This window comes from Pinus tabuliformis, chromosome 5_2 (genome assembly GCF_031772625.1).
Source record: "Pinus tabuliformis cultivar Carrire ecotype Pingquan chromosome 5_2, CPIR1, whole genome shotgun sequence".
NCBI lineage: Eukaryota > Viridiplantae > Streptophyta > Pinopsida > Pinales > Pinaceae > Pinus > Pinus tabuliformis.
Window position 1 is genome coordinate 448,354,276 of NC_142306.1, and position 14,263 is coordinate 448,368,538.

The 14,263-nt window shown below is 38.1% G+C and overlaps 1 protein-coding gene across 1 annotated transcript in view; it reads right to left on the bottom strand.

Annotated features, from left to right (window-relative positions):
• Positions 1-14,263, bottom strand: part of LOC149159600 (serine/threonine-protein phosphatase 4 regulatory subunit-like protein) — a 115,377-nt gene that overhangs the window by 43,726 nt on the left and 57,388 nt on the right. The window lies entirely within an intron of this gene.

Consider the following 14,263-nt stretch of genomic DNA (forward strand, 5'->3'; position numbering starts at 1 on the left):
TCTAAGGATGTCTTGCCCTTAATGATTAATCACCTAGTTGATTCTCTTTTTAGAAAACAAACACATTTATTACTAGCAGTAATTAGCTTTTGAGATTAGTTGGCACTTAGCAAAGAGATCTTTGATTTACCTTTGTGTGCACTGATGTGGTAGGATTTCCCATCCTTGATTAAGGAATATTGGTTTGCTCTCCACATGAAGATTGCATCCCTCATATACATATAGGGGCTTCTAAACACTACACCACACACATCAGGAGGTAGTTCCTCCAACTCAACTTCATCAATAAACTTTGCAATGCCAATAATTTGATCTTACATTGTTTCATTACCTTGATTTTTGCATCCTTGTTAACCCACCCCAATGGGTATTGGCCTATAGATGATAGTGAACCTCCAATCCAAGTTTGTTGACTAGGTCAACTACTATGAGATTGGCATGTGAACCAAAACCAAATAGGGCATCTACGCTGGTCTTCTTGACCTAGACCTTGATATGGAAGAATTTTGTCATATCCATCTTTATTTTGTTTAAAGCTACTTAGATTCACCTCCTTCTACACTGAGGTGCAAGCAATCATTTAATCCACATATGAACTTCTCTCTACCTAATTGCTTAAATCTATGACTAGAAGGTTCTTCTTTACATCCTTCTTACAATTCTTAGGGTTCAACTCTCAAAGTAGTTTCTGTTGGAGAATGTAACTAGGTTCGGTCTTCATAATTGTAGTTAAATCATGATGTAATGTATTTGTAAAAGAAAAGAAAAAGAAATTCTATTATTAAAGAAATTGACTTATTAAAGAATGGGTTTAATGCTTGGCTCAATTGTTTATATGTCAAAGCCTCCATTGCAGGCTTCTAGGGTTTATGTCAAGTGTCCTTGTGCATGTCATAATGTAAAGAACCCTTCTTGGGTTTTATTTGTCAAGAAAGAAATTTATTTTATTATAAAATAGGTCAATTAGGCCTCCTCCACCAAGTTGGCCTCAAACTGGACAAGTCGGCCTAAACTAAAGGACAGAAACACTATATAATGGAAGCAACTCGACCTCATTTGTCACTCTCACTCACCAAGTTCGATCTACAACTTCTAGGCAAAGGAAAAAGTGCAAAATTCATGGGAGAAAAAGGAAGAATCTAGCAAAGAAGAATAAGGATACTATCTTGCAATAAAATCGAAATTTCTCTCTCCTATCTCACACGTGCAAGGCTCTGAAGTGTTGTTGGAGAGCCGAAATTATGCAGTAACTAGGAGGCCGAAAATTCTGTTGTTGGATCGAAGTTTCGGTGTTGGGGGTCGAAATTTTGTAGTTGGGAAGTCGAATTTTTGCATTGTTGTTGAGCTGAACCTACTAGATAAGAAGAGACTACTAAATCATCTTGGAGGGTTGACTTGGTGGAGGAGGAAAGTTTGTCGATCTAGTGCCTTGGTCCATCTCATTTTGAATTACTGAAGGAAGAGTTCTTGACTGGGTTTTCCCCTATAAAGGAGTTTTAGCCCTGGTTGAGTTCCTACATCTGGTGCCCCTAATATTAGTATTTTGGTTTTGGTAATTGCTTGATGAAATAAAATAAAAAGGAACATAAGAAAGATAATAAGAATTCAAAGATATCACAAGTAATTATCAACTAGAGAAAATAATTTTGCCTTGCCGATTTTCCAACATGGTATCGGAGCTAAGGTAAAGAAGAAAGAAAAAGGCAGGTTACAAGATCCATTGAGGAAAGAGAGATCAAGGAAAGTTCATTAAAGAGGACCATATAAAGTATCAAGCCTACTATCTACAGGAATTGTGTTAAACTCAATAAAGCGAGAAAACAAATTAGAAGGAGCCTCCAACTACAGGGCCTAGAAAAAGAGAATAGACCTCCTTCTCGAAAAGAACAAAGTTTTGGATCTCATTCAAGGAAAATCAAGAAGCCTACAAATGAATCAAGTGAAGCAAAAAAGCAAAGTTTAGAGAAATAGAAATCTTGTCTATGAAACTTATAGTGGATGGAGTTAAGGACAACCTAAATCCATACATATCCAACATAAATTCCACCCAAGAAATGTATGAAGCTCTCTCCAAGTTATTCACAAAAACATTGGTCAAATAGAAAGCCTCAAGAATGAATTAAGAACTGTTAGAATGACAAATGATATATTGTTTCATCATATTTTATAAGGATATCTAGAATCAAAGATGAACTCCAAGCAATAGATGAAGTTGTCCCAGAAAAGGAGCTCATAATTGTTGCTCTTCTAGGACTACCAAAATCTTGGAGTGCCTTTGCATCAAGACTAGACAGTTGGAAGGATACTCCAACATTTGAACAAATGTGGAATGCATGCAATCAAGAAGAAGCTAGAGTATCATTAGTAAAAAACAAGGAGGCTAAAGAAAAAAATACCTCGAATGCACATCCGCTCATCACAAGAAGAAAGGAACTTTTAAGAAGTTCAAAGGACCAAAGAAGAAAGTGGATGTCACCAACAGTGGGACAGCAGTATGGTACATGCAACAGGTGTAGCAGCATGGTGCAACAAGTGCAGCATTAGGTGCAGCAGTATGATGTGTACAGCTTGAGGTCCAACATTGTAATGATGGGTGCAGCATGGTGCAGTGCGTGAGGTGCAACATGATAACGAGATGTAGCACAATGATAGGTGAAAGCAATGTTACTTGGGAGCGGGAGTGAAAGTGGGGAGCGGGACCGAAAACGGGAGCGGGAGCGACATTTTCAGAAGCTCCCTGTTTGGGAGGGAATCCTGGAGCAATTTAAAAAAAAATATATATATATATATATATATATATATATTTATTTTTTTATTTTTGATACATATATGTCAACAAAAACATGTAGAATGATGAATTAGATATAAAAAACGTAGAAAAAAAAAAAAAAAAAAATTGATCATTGAACCATATCACATCAATCATCTAGAAGTTATAATCTTCATCAACCATGTCCACAAGTTAGTAAAATACATATTACAACTGCAACATGTTGAGTCTCGCGAATCATGATTCATCAAATTCAATCTTAAAGTTTCAACTTCAAGCTTTCAAAATTGAAAATTCAATATATAACATTTATCATCATTGATCACCAAAGTTGTACTTGTAAGCTAAGTTTAACCATTACAAGAAATAATATCTTAGATATTTTTAAGTCCTAACTTCTAACTGTTAACATGAAATGAAATGTTATAAAATGAAACATGAATAATGAAATGAAATGAAACAACTTTAGTCTTTCACGAAGCATCATATTCATAATTCACAATCATTACAAATGAGTTATAATTGCCAACTTCAAACTTCAAATTTTCAATGTCACAGTCATATATTGTTTACAAAAAATATCATTATGATATGAAAGAGTCAAGAGTCAAGAGTCACTCAAGACTCAATAGTTATGAAAACTAACAGAAACTAGAAAAGACAAGTAAACTGTAAAATCTACATGTGGCCCTTGCCACGAGAGTCTCCAGGAGTATAAGCAGGTCATGGTGGTCTTCTAGGAGTCTCCCGCACAGACCAACGACCAGAACTAGAAGGCACATGCCCTCCACACTAGGGTGTAGTTGGACGTGGCGACAGCAAAGGAACAAGATTCGGACCTCGAGCACTGCTACTGGATGGTGGAGGTGGAGGTGGCATGGTTGTTGCAGCTGCAGCTGCTTCATCTTCATCCCTTATAAGTTCCTCTTCCAGTGCTTCAAGATGCATTATACCATCCTCCAAATTGTCATCCTTTGGGTGATTGTCCCAAATTTTATATGTGGGATCCTCATAAGCCCGATCACAGTAATGACTCAACAACCTCAAGTTGTAGTGCACATAAACCAAGCTTTCTGCTCGATTTTCATTGAGTCTGTTTCTTTTCACATTATGTATGACGATGTAGGTGCTCCAACACCTCTCTGCAGAAGAAGTATTTACAACTTGTGATAGAACTTTTTTTGCCAATTTTGGCAAAAGTCCATGGCCGCCATATGTTTCCCACCATGTGAGAGCATCAAATCTGTCTCTGTCTTCCATTTCACGGAAGGTACCAAACAAACTAGTGCCACTGAAGTATTTGCCTATTTCAAGGCGCACAGCTGCACATTCCTCCCTGTCAGGTATCAACTTTTCTAATGCTTGCAAATATCCACTAGTTACCTCTACATCTAAATGGGGTTTGGTCCTAATCCCACACCCTAGTGCAAGTTGGCCCAACCAAGATGTAGAGTAGTATTTTGGCGTAAGGATATACGCCAAGCAATGTAGTGGAAGATTAATTCTATTCCACCGTTTACACACACAATCGTTTATCAGTTTGTACAAGTCGGGATCTTTATTATGAGCAATATCTTTTATTTGCCCCAACATGGTATCCATTTTCTCATACACCTCGCCAATCATTGGTTTGTCTATATCTGCAAACCGAATCATGTGATAAATGGGCTTGGTGAAATCCAATACTTGCCTCACACTTGTCCAAAACTAACTATCAAGACCGGCCTCCTCCACCAGTACAAAACCTCGCCTGTCAGCTGCATTTGTAGCCCTTTCCTTTAATACCTGCCAATGTGGACGTGATACCATGCTAGCCAATGACTCTCTTACCTTCAAAAGGCGCCTGAAGGTGAGGTAATAGCTACCAAATCTGGTCTTCGCAATCTTCAACAACTCCAATCTCGAGTGACTGCGGAAAAGGCCATGGGTATTGCTATGATTTGTAATAAATTTTATCATTTGTTTGCCTTTCTTGTACAAATCACCAATCCATTTGTATTGTGCATTTTTGTTCTTGACAACATCATGCATCAGAAGGTTCAATGTGTGAACCAAACATCCAGACCAAAATATGTTAGGGTATTTATCCTCAATAATTGCTCTTGTTGCCTTACAATTAGGAGCATTATCAGTGATGACTTGGATGACATTGTATGGCCCAATACGGTCAATTGTTTCAAGTAATGCTTCTGCAATGTTGATGGTGGTCATGAACTTGTCTGAGTAATCATGTGCAATTAGAAAGATGGCACCACTAACAGACACAACAAGAACACTTATTAATGGCTTGCCTTTTACATTTTTCCATCCATCAAATACAATGGACACCCCATGGTCAGTCCAAGAACTTGTCATTCTATTCAAAGAATGTGATATTTTTGCTTTTTCATGATCAAGTCCAACGGTTCTTGCCTTGTCATACGGTATACCCAGGGCTCTTGTATCCTTTAGGGGCATCATTTATGGCAGAAACCATTTCGTGCCAATAAGGTGAGCGAAGAACATTGAATGGTATCCCACATGAATAAAGAAACCTGTAAACCTTTGAATCCACATCATTCCTACACCCCTCATCAAGGAAATCTGATATGGTTCTACGCCTTAAAGTTGATGACCCTGTGCCTCCATATCCACTGCCTTGGGAGGATGCTGAAGGAGTTCTTTGTGCTTGTGATTGTGAGGTTGGTTCAAAGAAACCCCTTGATTTTTTTTATTTGTATTGGGCTTCCTCCTCTTCCCTTATGTATTTGGCTCTATCCGCTGCTGACACCGCTGGACAAGTTTTGATTCCTATTTGTTTGTCTCCATCCCATGGCCTTTTCCCACATAGGTGTTTTCTGGCACGGGTGTATGAACCTGTGTAATCATTGTTGCAATGGGGGCAATGAAATTTAGTGGTTCCACCCCCTCTCCCTACTTCAGACCTGTTAACATATTTCCACAATGGGGTTTGGTCTTGTTTTTTTTTTAGAGTCATGTTCACCCTCCTCCAGCTCCTCCTCACCAGGGTTTTCATCAAATCCACTTTCTCCAGCTTCTTCATCCCCCTCTTCATTTTGGCCACTCCGTTTCCTACTCTCCAGCACCATAATAACCATAAAAGGGACCAAGAAGAGGAAAATGCCAAGAAATATAGCCAGGTCCATGATGTTTGATATTTGTAGGCTTTTGAATCTGCAAATTAATTTAATTTATTTAGAATTTTAGACTAATTAATTTAATTTAGATTCGTGATTTTTTAACTAAATAAAGTTAATAAACTAAATTAAACTAACTAAATTACTACCTAACTAAATTAAACTAACTAAATTACTAAGTTACTAACCTCTTTGCAGGCTTGCTCCTTGCTCCTCAGCGCTTGCTCCTCGCTTCTCCTCGCTCCTTTGCTCTTGCTCTCCAGCTTCTACTCAACTCATTCAAGTGATAATGAAATTTTTTTTGCCCCATTGTGTTTTTAAAACATAATTTCTTAAAAACAATTGATTTTTTTCGCGTCCGCGATTTTTTTTCCGCCTGGATCGCTCCCAGCGTCGGTCGAATTGCTCTCGGAGCGAAAATTTAATGCTCGGGAGCAATCGCTCGCTCCCGAGCTATAATTTTCACTCCAAGAGCGACAGGAGTGACGCTCCCGATTTTGGTAGGGAGAGCACATTTTTTTATCGGGAGCGCGCTCCCGCCCAGAGCGCGGATTGGAGCGGGTTCGAAGGGGGGGGGAGCGCTCCCCCGCAACTCTGGGTGAAAGAGTCACCTCGGAGAATCAGTTGAAGCAGCATGTCTTCAACTCATCTCATGTATCATCTTCTTAAAGATGATCTATGCTCTTATCTAGATAAGTCAAAGTGTTGACTTCTGTTATAAATGTACTCTCTCTTTCTCTCTCTGTTGAACTATTGAATAACATATATGAAGAATTGATCAAGGGTTTCCCCACATTGGGGTTTGTCCTCTTGTCTTGGCTTGTCTTCTGTGATTTATGTTTATGTTCTATCTGCAGTTTACTTTAATGCTGATGTGATTGCTAATCTGGAAACGATATTGAGCTAACTGTGAAAATTGAAATAAATTGTTCTAAGCATAGAACATACCTAAAATTAACACCTATCCTTGTTGAGGTGAGAAATCAGGGAGTCTATCAAGAACACCAAGATCTTCTCAAGTTATCTATATCTGGTTTAGCAGCTTCTTCATTTCATCGGACCTGTCTTTCATGTTGACTTTAATAATCAACTCCCTCTTGAGAGGATCATCTTTTGTATCTTAGATTATGGCTCCCACTAAATATCAGGGAAAATGATCTTGCTTGAAGGATAGATATCGAGTCTGTCTGCAATTCTGCAATTCTGCAATTCTGATGTGCCAAAGTCATCCATTCTGCCAGGGACTGTAGTTGGTCATTCAGCCTTTGCTCCTCATCTTTAAGATGAGATATTAATATGTTGTATTAATAGTACCTCAATATTACAGGTACGATTAACTGCATGGAGATTCCAGGAGACTTGCTCTGAGAGTTTCCTTGGAATGATCTGCTCCAAGTCTAATTTGAGCCAAGGTGACTAGCCTTATTAGTATTGTTCCAAACATATGTCATATTCTAGATGGACCAAAGAAGACCCAAACGATGCATACATAGATTGAATCAAGTTATGTTAAGTGACAAATTCCTTGAAAGGTTCAGTGTTGTAGGTAGAAGATTGTGGCAAATAAACAATGTTGATAAAAAGCTAACTTTTGTCCTCAAGGGGTTGATACTGACATTGGAAAAGGCCCTTACAACTACCCCTATTACCAGACTTGAATCAAGTCGTCCTTCCACCAGACTACTGCAACAATGGAGCAATTCTGAAAATGATGGGACTACTGCTAGATAGAGCCCAAACTTGATGAAGATCTTCTTACTGTTGAACAAAACTTCTGCAGGAATACGATATTAGAGTTCCAATACTGTAACCCTTCAAAAACTTTAACTGCTGAAAGTTTGCTTCGATTAAAACCTTCATCACTGTAGGAGGTTTGTTTTTGTCAAAATGCTAATAGTATTGCCATGTCAACTATAGTATTGATTGCCAGATCAGTCTTGGTGACTGCCCATATATCTGCCACAGCTCTAGTTTGAACAAACCCTTCCTTGTTTACTTGGGATACAATGTATAATGAGATAAACCAACAGCCCTCCTTGGGTAAACACAAGTCAGTTCACAAGTACATTTGTGAATTGAAATAAATAAATAAGAGTTGTTATCTTTACACTTACCATCAACACTGTCAACACTATTATCATGGTTCTTGTCATGCATAAGATGCCTTACAGTCATTAGGGTTTCACTAGAGATGAGATTTCAGTATGTATCTCAAAAATGTTATAGGATAAAGCAATGTTACCAGACTCGAAATTGGCAATAAATCGGTGAGGCAAAAGAGCGAAGAGTTTTAATTGGATCGGGAAAAAATCAGGAAAAAGTCAGGAAAAAACCGGTAAATTCAATAAATAAAGATATGCACATATATTGAATTAAAAATAAATAATTAAATTAAAAAAAAAAAAAAACCATTTTTCATTGATATTCAATAAAGCCATGTCCAAACAATGCATAATATCAATAGATGTCCAAAATATCATGAATGAATAAGTATCTCATATATGTTATGAGTCCAAACACGATCCAAAGTACTGAGTACTGACTCCTAACTAGTGACTACATAGAACCAGAAGAATCTAAAAATTTATAAAATATTGTATACTAATCAGTAAAAAACAGTAATTGAAATCTCCTGATTGTTGCTGAAATGATATGATAACGGTTTGCTACTGAAATCTATGAAAGAGCACACACTGAAGCTAACGTTGGGGCACACCACACACTACATCTCAATTACATTACACCTCTATTACGCGGAGTAAACTGAAACTGAAACCACGCTTCTATTACCTTCTCAGCGTATGAGTTGTCGGGCCTGAGCAGTGAGAAGTGAGTCATGGACCAAAGTTTAATTTTTAACCTAACTAAACCACGCGTTGAACAATGTGGCAACCCTAAAAGTTAAAACTTGTGCTCACTGAGTTGAGGGCTAAAAATTGCCTCAGTCACCTAAATCGCAATTAATCAGTGAGTCGCGAGTCAAACTCGGTCAACGCAAGTTTGACGCGCCCAGAGTTGAATCAGAGCGTTTGAGGGAAGAGCAGAGTTTGACTCGCGATTAATCGCGTGTGATCGAAGATTCATGTTTCACTGGGATAGAGTGGATGACATCGCAATATATATATATATATATATATATATATATATATACATGAAGCCTATCAGATTTCACTGCTTCGAAGGAAGAACCAAACAATTTCACTTGTCTCGAAGATAATAAGATAAGGGTCGAATCTCAAAGATATCAGCAACCCAAAACGCAACTCATGATCACTCAAAACGTAGGGCACTATGCACAAAACATAACTTCTCATCTCTTTTAGACCCTTCTTAGTCAATAAAAAAAAGGATTTTTCTATTTCATTAAAAAAAATTGCGATTTTTGTCTAGGGAAACGACCCCTTTCGCCTAGGAAACGACCCCATTTGGACGATTCGACCCCGAAAACCAAGGAAACAACCCCTTACAAGTTTCCTCACGTACTCTACTTTTGGGAGCATGGGGAAACGGCCCCCAGTCATCCCCAAGTCCCCGGAGCGCGAGGGAGCTAGGAAACTCGACCCCTGGGGGGGCAACCCCATGGAATACTGACAAATTCAATCTAAAGATGTTTTCATAATATAAGGTTTGACCCCAAAGCAAGCGAACTAATGAACCAAAACTTCTTGGTTGCGAACATGCACATAAGGCCTTAGATACAAATCATTTGTCCAGCAATTTGATAGGGTGCTATGTCCTAGAGATGCATGTTTGATGAAGCCTTGATCTCATTTCCTTGCTGGGGTCTGCAACCTAGAATTTTGCAATAGAAGTTTGCAAGAAAGCCTTCTTAGTTCAATGCTTCAAGATGACTGATCTTTGGACAGGAAGAAGGTCATAACGAATTGTCAGTGAACTTCTTAGTGATTGCTTTCTCCCTTGCTTGGGCTTGTCCTCGCCTTTGCTCTAATACCATGTTAATTTTAGCTTAACATGTTCTTTGCTTAGGACAATTACTTCAATGTTCCATATTAGCCCAATCTTAATACCATTTCTTTCATTAGCAATCACATAAACCATTAACACATTGACAATAACTGAAGAAAGAACAAAAATAACATCTACAGAAGACAAGCCAAGACAAGAGAACACAATAATGGCTCAAGCCCAGGAAAAACCCCAAGATGGGGAAACCCTTGATCAAATCTTCTTATTATTAATATCAAATGTTCAGCAAAGAGATAGAGAGATAGAGAGAGTACAATAATATACGTCAAAGTTGACTTGATTAATCAAATGTTCAAGACAACCCTGAAGAGCATGTGATTCTGACTAATGTAGCTTGCTTCCTAGATAGGGCTCCTAATAGCCATTGACAAACTTTCCCAAACAGATCCTTTGGTCTCTTAACAATTGTGGCTCTTCACCCTAGGCAATATACCTTAAATTTCCTGTGATCTGGATGTGCTTCTCGGTTGTGGATTTAGGTGACCTGGTTAGGGCTAAGTGCCAGCACTTTAGCCCTCTTCCTTTGCTCCAAAACACCTTTGACATTGCGGCCAGCCTCTAAGCAGGGTTTACACATTATATTGGGCTCACACCAGCCCTAAATCTGATCTACGGTTCCTCCTTTGCTAAGGTATGCAGCTCGGTCCTCATGTTACCCTTAATATAGGCCTGCAGCTCTTGGTTTAGAGATTTGCCCACACAAAACCTTCAAATAAAGCCCAGAATTACCCTAATACCTACGGCCTACTCAACAGAAGATTCTTGGCCCACTATTCAGCAAGGTAAGGCCTACGGCTTGGATAACGAGGACTCTGTGAATTTGCAGTCTACTTAGGAGAGAGTTTCCACACCATAAAACATACCCAAACACATCATCCCATCACTTATGCCTGCAGTCAGCTTTAGAGAAAACTCAAACCTGCAACAAGAGAGAGATATGCCCACATTCTTCCAAGCCTTGCCCCCCAATCAACTTCGCTACCACAAAGATATATTATCACAAGGGCAAGTGTGCAAGGATATGAAACGAGGTTGGAGGCCATTTCTATATATACAAATTGTTGGGGTCAAGAGTCATGTCGCTTGGGCTTCATGAGTCTACATTAGGGTGAGGCTGACCTTGACAATTTGCACGAGTGGGCTTAAATTCAAAAATACATTTTTCCTTAGCCAAATTTGGCAATCTTTAGGTTGATTTTGATCCTCTCGAGAAGAGGAATTTAATGCAATGATTATCTCCATCAGATGAGTTGTCCAAAGTGGAGTTTGGCCCTACTTGCAATTTTAATAGAAATCCTAGATATATTCGAGTATGCTAACTTAATTGTTGATACTTGTATTTTGATTTGTAAAATATAGGGTTTGTAACAAAACCCTTGTAGAAATAGATGTTTTAGGAGATGATAATATTGTTATAGATTATTTTAGCCTTGATGATAAAATCTAGGGTTTTGAACAAACCCTAGTAGAGTTGAAAAACCTAGATGCATAGTAGAATTACTATTTGATCGAATTGTTGATATCTAAGGTTTTGTGTCTCGAAAATAGAATCTATAGTTTACAATAAATCATAGTAGAGTCTGTCATATATATCTGAAAGTCGTATTGAGACCCTAGCTATAATGAGACTAATATCTTGACTGAGTTGTTGATGTAGTCTAGGGTTTATAACAAAACCCTAGCAAGAGGTTGAAATCTAGTATGTGTCTCTTATGAACCTATCTAGGTTTAAGTGTTTGATGTTTGAAGTTTGAATGATTTAAAGCTTCCATTACAATTATATGATTTTCGATATGGTTAACTTCATGCTTCTATATGTGTGTGTGTGTGTGGATGTACTTGCTATTAAAATTTTGTAGGTACATAATCTTCAAGATGTTGGAGATACTCGTAATTGAAAAATAATGATGAGTATGATGAAGTAAGATGATCAACTATTGAAGCTTCTCTGATGTTATAGAAGAATAAAATTGTTGATTTCCTTAAGTTAAGAGGGAGCATGATTAGAAGAAAAGAGTGCATCTCCCTAGTTGAGAGGAAGGTCATATTATGATAGTCATGATGGATACCTTGTAGAAGAAATCGTAGAGTGAATAGATCTACAATGTATTGAGGATGTCTTGGTGCTGCTAAAGAAATGAAAGAAGAAAAGTTTCTAACAATTTGTATATGAATAAGTGGCATCGGGATGATTGAGGACCCCAAAGGTTTGTGTTTACTTATATGTATATTTGAAAGTTTAATGCAAATTAAGGTTTGTGTTTGAACAGCTAAATCCTTTCATAAGAACGTTTGGAAAGCATGCCTGGACAAATGGATATATCTGGTTTAGTTTATTAGGGGAGATGAAGCATCTAATGGTGGATGCTTGGGAGGACATCTAGTTGGCCTATGTGTTGATGTCTAGGTCTTGAAGAGGGGGGGTAGCATTGGTCATGGAGCTCCGACCTTGGATACGCACCTAGATCCCTAGGTTGAGGGTTAGCAGGCCTGATGGTGCCTAGACTAATTGAAAGCTTGAGTACATCTTAGTCCCACCTGAATAGAATACCCTGGTTAGGCTTCAAGTCCGCAAAACTGAGTGTGCTAGAACTCTTCGTAGTTCATTTTGGAGATCTTCCATGTACCTCTATATAGTTATAATTATGAATACCTCCCTAGTTAAGAGGGAGTGTTGAAGAATGTAATTAGGCTTGGTCTTCATAATTGTATTTAAATCATGATGTAATGTATTTGTCAAAAGAAAAGAAAAAGAAATTTTATTATTAAAGAAATTGACTTATTAGAGCATGGATTTCATGCTTGGGTCAATTGTTTATAAGTCAAAGCCTCCATTGCAAGCTTCTAGGGCTCATGTCAAGTGTCGTTGTCCATATCATAATGTAAAGAACCCTTCTTGGATTTATTTTTCAAGAAAGAAATTAATTTTATTATAAAATAGGTCAATTAGGCCTTCTCCACCAAGTTGGCCTCAAACTGGACAACTCAGCCTAAACTAAGGGACAGAAACACTATATAAACGCAGCAACTCAACCTCATTTGTCACTCTCACTCACCAAGTTCGATTTGCAACTTCTGGGCAAGGAAAAAAGTGTGAAATTCAAGGGAGAAGCAGGAATCTAGCAAAGAAGGATATTATCTTGCAATAAATCGAAATTTCTCTCACCTATCTCACACGTGCGAGGTTCTGAAGAGTCGCTGGAGGGTCGAAATTCTGAAATAACTAGGAGGACAAAAACCCTGTTGTTGGGTCAAAGTTCTAGTGCTGGGGGTTGAAATTTTGTAGCTGGGAAGTCGAATTTCTGGAAAGTTTCTAGGTTGAAGCTGTTGGATAAGAAGAGACTACTAAACCATCTTGGACCGCTGACTTGGTGGAGGAGGAAGGTTTGTTGGTCTAGGGTCTTGGTCCATCTCATTTTGAGTTACTGAAGGAAGAGTTCGTGTCTGGGTATTCCCCTATATAAGGGTTTTAGCCCTGGCTGAGTGCCTACATCTGTTGTCCCTAATCTTTGTATTTTGGTTTTGGTAATTGCTTGATGAACTAAAATAAAAAGGAACATAAGAAATATAATAAGAGTTCAAAGATATCACAAGTAACTATTAACTAAAGAAAACTTTTCTGCCTTTCCAATTTTCTAACAGTTTCCAACACTTTTCTTCAACGTGACCATCAAAATTACAATGGTTGTAGGGGTTACTTGGATCCTTGCACTAACATGCAATGGCAATTATCTTCTTGTCTTTCCCTTTCCACTTCTTGCCCTTCTTAAAAGCATCTTGGTGCTCTCCTGTTTGGAACCAGTTGGCTACCCTTTTCTATGTCCTATATTTTCTATATATTATGCTTGGACACAAACCTCCTCCATTGACCTAGGCTTACAAAGCACCATTTTCTTTTGTAAATGATTGTATAGACCCCCAAAATACCTGAGGAGTGCATCTAGGTTCTTGGGAGAGATATCCAACATGATAGCCATCTTCCTAAATTTGATGATGTACTCTTGCACACTCCACCCCTACCTTTGCCTAAAGTAATAACAACATATTCATTAGTCATTTACATACCCAATAAGGCATAACTAGAACTTAATGAGGGTTTTGAAAACCTTCAACTTCGTTATTGGTGGATCACCTTCCAGCATAAGTGTCTTTAAGTGACTTTCCAACCAAGTTAATGCATGGCCCTCTAAATTTAGTCTGGAATCGAAATCTTTTGTTGTGTTGGACAATGATATAGACCTCAAATGGTTGCAACCAATGATTCACATTTACTACACTGGTCTCATCTTGGTATGGCTTGATATCCAATTTTGCTTCCATTGTAAATAAGGATTGTGAAGGGGTTGATTTTCCAAGTGCAATAGAGATG